Source organism: Acanthopagrus latus, chromosome 9 (genome assembly GCF_904848185.1).
Source record: "Acanthopagrus latus isolate v.2019 chromosome 9, fAcaLat1.1, whole genome shotgun sequence".
NCBI classification, from domain to species: domain Eukaryota; kingdom Metazoa; phylum Chordata; class Actinopteri; order Spariformes; family Sparidae; genus Acanthopagrus; species Acanthopagrus latus.
In genome coordinates this window covers 29986227-29991677 of record NC_051047.1, presented here as the reverse complement: position 1 = coordinate 29991677, position 5451 = coordinate 29986227, and the positions used below count along the sequence as shown (strand labels likewise).

Here is a 5451-nt window from a genome sequence, read left to right as displayed (position 1 = left end):
AATTCCATTTTCTAAAACTGCATAATGAGCAAAGCGAACGCCGAACTCAAGAATCCATCCTCCCGATCAGGGAAACTCTTCCACGTTAACATCTATAAAGGCTGTAGATGTTGAGGCAGGGAAATATTAAAAATGCCAGATTTTTTTAATGGAGTTTGGTTTGAAGCGTAACACGAGACTGTAGATGCTTTTATTTGAAGCGACAACAGCGCCGCTCAGTGGCGCCAAACAGACAGTACAGCTGTTCTCTTCTGACGGTGTCCTCAGAGGGTCAAACAGGCGCCTTAAGGTCCTGCAGGGGAAAAACGCGATGAGTGTTTGTTGTGAGCGGAACCGGAGGGCAGGACAGACGGAAGACTCGGTCCAGTAGACTCGGTCTCATGTTCCTCACTGATTTACATGTTTGAGCCGCTGAGTGGATCTCAGTCTGCGGACGGCACCGAGCAGCTAGCGGCTGTTAGCATGTAGCAACCAGAGCTTTTACCTGGGCGACGCCGTACAGCTGTTAGCTTCATGCTAACATGTCAGTGCATCACAGCCGAATAACAACGTGATTTAATATCCTGAAATTAAAATGTTCTGGTCCACTGAGAGGAGAGCAGGTCGTCCTCTCCGACACACTCATTGATCAGTATCGAACAATTTCAGGATATAATCGATTTTGACGTGACTGTAGAGAAATTTGTACCATTATCAGACCATTAGCAGCGGTCAGGTGAGAAGTGTTGTAGTTGTGGTTTTTAATACACACAGACTGATGCTGAATTACAGACTGGATCCTCATTATTGATCACCTGTTCACAGAAGGTGGATACATTTGGTGGGAAGCAGGAGAAATTAAACCTACAGATTTTTACAGGGAGTTTGGTGTGACATGCCTTCAAACATCACTGTGAGGGATACAAAGGAGTCCTGTTCATTAGTTATAATATCTCAGAGCAATATTATCCACGAGATGTACATATCTGATGCTGAATGAGAACAATGTTAAAGTGGCAGATTATTAAATGCAGTTTTGAATGATGTTCTCAATGATAATTGTTTATTCAATTATTGACAAAAAGCCAAAATGTGCTGAATCTTTCAGGGTATAATTGATTTATTCAGTTAAAATAAATCACTTCCTCTCTGACGGTGGAATTCTGACAGATGTGGGTCTGTTGTTGTTGTTGTTGTTGTTATGAGACTTCACGGGGTTCAGAGGTCGAGGGGCGGGGCGATGGCGTCATCGTTTCGGAAAGTATGCTGATTCGCTGTCCACATGAAAACTGGAGGGCTGCGTTTTCAGGATCCGTGTGGACGGTCGACCACAACGATGCAATACGTGTGCGTTTTCACAAAAGAGCGTTTTTGTGTGGACGGCCCCTGAATGACACCAGTGATTTAATAATATTTACTATCTTTTGTTTACGTCTCGTATGAATTCATTTGAGCTTCAAAACAGTTTGATTTGTTTTGTGGTAGATTTTCCTCTTTCTCAGAGAGTTAAAGTGTCTGAACACTCAGAACAGTGACGTGTTATTGATCAGTGATCTGAACATGATAGATAGTCTCAATTCTTATTTATCCGATAAGCGTAATTTGTTATCTGGATGAGATTTATTTTTGCATTTTGTATCCCAGACTGAAGATCATCTCTGTGTTTTGAATGAAGGAGGTGGTGATGTCACACAGGTGACTCCAGGGCTGTTACCGTGGAGATGGATGCAGACGGAGAGAGTGACATCTGCTGTCCTGAACCTGAGCAGGTGAGTCAGAGTTATTATAACATTAAGTCTGTGATCGTCTTCTCTTATAAATGTTGAGTATAAATACGACTGAGACACTTTTGGTTCTGGTCCGGCTCAGACTGCCTCAGGAGACCCGACCCGTGATTTACACAGGGGTGGTTATAAAATGAAAAAAGTGAAACCTGACTTCAGAATATGTTGCTGAAGGTTTGACGGTCCAGCTCTCTTACCTCAGGTTCATCGATACAAGAGGAGCTTTAACCACAAATTAAATCTTATCTTCAGTCCTTCCACAAAAATTGTTTTTTTTGTGACTGTCGCAGCACGTTTTCTTAAAAAATGCAATCGAATATGCAAGATATTTATGCAATTTTATGCCATGAAATTGCAGGAATATGCAAAAATTGCAGTTTGATGAATAAGAAAAAAAAAGTGATTCCCTGAACACCCTGTTCTCACGAGGCTACTACCTCAATGTAAAGAGTCATTTCTAATGACTTCCTATGATAAGCAAGCATACTATAGAGAGTGCTGGGAATAATTAAGTTCTCATCTTGATTTAGTTCAGACCTTAATAAACACACGGCTCAAACTTACAAAATGCTGATGAGTCAAACAAGTTCTGTAGCTTCACAAAAAGAACAGCTACAACTTCTGGGGTTTGCAGCTTTCTGATGATGTCACTTCATAACGTTCCCAAGGCAACAGGAGGAAAATGGCTGCTCTAGTGTGAAGTAAACGCAGCATTTTTCAACTGTCTGTGGAAGCTGCGGTTCATTTTGTTCTATTTCAACCCGCTAATGTTTCTTCCAACAGACACCTTCATGAAGCTAAACGAGTGTTTTGAAATAACGCTGAGCCATCGCTGTTTGTTCCAGGCAGCAGTGCGTTTGTGATGGAGTATCAGTTCAGACCTCACAGGACTGCAGCCACACAGGACCTGTGGACACACACCTGAGCTCCCATACAGAGCTACCTGTCCCGCCAGGTGAACTACACACTACAAGTAAAGACACAGAGCAGCGCACACGTGTGGGGACCTCTCTGAGTGTTGAGCGTCATGCAGTGACTGTCGTCTGTTTCAGGATCTACATAAAGAAAGTTTCCGGCATTCAGAGTTCCCACGGAGCCGACAGCCAACAGGAGGACGGTGAGGCAGGAGCAGGACAAGTCCTTCCAGAGTCTGAAGAACTAGAACCTGGAGGACGGAGGAGTCATCAGGTCCGACTTGAACTTCTCCAGCTCCACCTTTGTTTATTGTTCTTCACCATGTTTGAATCTGTCTCTGCCTCTGTAGGTTCTACCTGCAGCTCCCCACAGAGAGAGCTCACCTGTATCACACACACACACACACACACACACACACACACACACACACACAGCTCCATCCTCATGTCTCTGTCTGTCTCCAGCTGTGGACGGCAGTGATTCTCTGTCTCCTGAAGCTGTTCAGCTGCTCAGTTCTCTGTCATCTCTGCAGCCGAAGATCTTCGCTTAGCTGCAGGTCAGAATCAGCAGCACTATTCAATAATCAGTCCCACTGGAGATGAAGTTTAAAAAGTATAAGTATAAAAAGTCTTTCTTCTGACAGGGAATCCTGCAGCCTCCTCCTCCTCCTTCTCCTCCTCCTCCTCCTCCTCTGCCTCTCTCCACCTTCCATCCATCCTCCTTCTTCCAGACTCCTGTAGGGGAGTCAGTGTGGGTTTCATGCCCAGAGGAGGTGCTCGACGTTGGGCAGCAGCTCAGTGGAGAAGCCCAGCAGCTGGTTGTACCGACAGTGCAGATCATTAGCTCTGCTGCCAGCAGTGAGGAGGATAATTAATCTGACTGCTCACTAAGCCCCGCCCCTGAGTTACAGTTGCTGCCCTGTCATCTTTACATTCTAGAATGTTCCATCCATCACCAAACTCCATTTAAGAAACGATCAATTGTTGATTTCAACCAGCTAGCTAGTTAAGCTAATATTAGCGCCATTTGGGGTTGAAATGTTAATCTGTAGTTGACTTTTAAAGTTTTAGGATGACATTTTAAAGTACTTGATGTTGACATGATACCTAAAGCTAAAGCTAACAGGTCATGATACCATACTAACGGACTGAGGCTAAATTGAACAGGTCTTGCCATCATGCTAACAGACTGTTTGGTTGTCAGCCTCTCAGCTTCAGGTGGAGGTGAAAGAAGAAGCGGAGGAGGCAATGAAGGATCTGCAGGACTCCACTGCTTCATATTGACTCAGACTCGTCACTTCACTGCTCAGAGTTCATTTAATTCCAGTCGCTTCAGTCGCTTTGCAGTTTTTATCAGCTGCTTTATCATCTCACATTAGATACTCTCCTGAAAAGGACGTTAACTGTGAAACATCTGAACTGTGTTCACTGAAGCAAATTAATAATGTTCAGTTCTTATTGTCTAAATGTTTCACTGTCATTCAAATAAATAATTTTTGTATGTGACGCTGTATAAAGTTTGTGACTCAGCCTGTGTTCACGGAGAGTTGTTCATGTAAATAATTTCCTGTGTTAACAGTTGATAGTGTTTTATTTTGTCTGAACTGCATCAGTTGTGTTTGTTCACACAATAGAAAAACACCAGCATTGATAAAAGCATGATTTCACTATGTACTTCATCATGACGCAGGCATGTCCTTAAATGTCATGCTGAAGCACGAGCGTCATGTCATCTTTCTCATCTCAATGCAGACAGTTCAGTTCTGCACTGACACCCCTGCACTGATTGAACTACTGCAGACAGATTATATTTAATAATCTTCATCAGTGCATTCAACTCGTCTGTCACCTGAATGTGTGTCATTTACATTTTTACATTTAGGACATTTAGCAACTGACATTAATAACCTTTGTCACAAGAAATAAAGAATGTCGTGATAATCACAATATTTCTCTTCTGACATGAACTCAAATTTGTAAACTGCAGTAAATGTACTGTGTTTATTATGTAGCATTTAATGGTGACGTCAGTGCTTGTGATTGTCGTTAGAGTAAGACACGCCTTCTGTGTGACATCATGCTGTGTTTGGGTTCCCTCGTGCATGCTGTCGTTTCTGATGTGCGGCGGCATATGGCAAGCCGTTTTTTAGAGCCATAATAGCATTTCTCCCAGTCAAAATTGTATTCTCACTAGTCAGAATAGTAATTAAAGATATCCGCAATAACATTCTTACTAGTAGAAATGTTATTTCAAGATATCTACAACTTTGACTGTACGAGTCAAAACTAAATTTAAAATATCTAAAAATCCTTAAAAAGTTTAAGTGGCCGTTTAACATTTAATAGCTAGAATGGATATGTATTGCCGATATCTTTAATTCAGTTCTTACTAGTCAAAAAGAACATTTCAGATATCCACTATGACAATCTTCCTAGGACAAACGACGTCACTTTTGCCATTCATGTGTATTGGGCTTTCAATTTCAGATATCCACAATTACATTCTGGATATCTGCAATAGAATTCTTACTAGGAAAAACTCCCATTTCAGATATCTTCAATCCAGTTGTTACTAGTCATAATTTTCATTTCAGATATCCTTAATGAAGAACTATTCCAGATATCCAGAATGTAATTTTGAATATCCAAAAATACTTTGTGACTAGTAAAAATGTCATTGTGGATACCCACAATATATATATAGATGTCCACAATCACATTTTTACTAGTCATAATACAGATTGTGGATATCTGTAACGACATTTTTACTAGTC

At 41.6% G+C, this 5451-nt stretch overlaps 1 long non-coding RNA gene across 8 annotated transcripts; it reads left to right on the top strand.

The window, feature by feature from the left end:
- Nucleotides 1–206: 206 nt before the first annotated feature.
- Nucleotides 207–4207, top strand: LOC119025242. Of its 8 annotated transcripts, XR_005076742.1 has the most exons (7): nucleotides 300–1326; nucleotides 1655–1748; nucleotides 2609–2718; nucleotides 2816–2951; nucleotides 3143–3234; nucleotides 3322–3535; nucleotides 3882–4207. It is a non-coding gene; the product is annotated as an uncharacterized LOC119025242 (long non-coding RNA). The 8 variants fall into 8 exon arrangements; XR_005076747.1 differs by lacking the exon at nucleotides 300–1326 and adding an exon at nucleotides 207–289 and having other exon boundaries at nucleotides 3322–4207; XR_005076746.1 differs by having other exon boundaries at nucleotides 239–375; nucleotides 3322–4207.
- Nucleotides 4208–5451: the final 1244 nt, after the last annotated feature.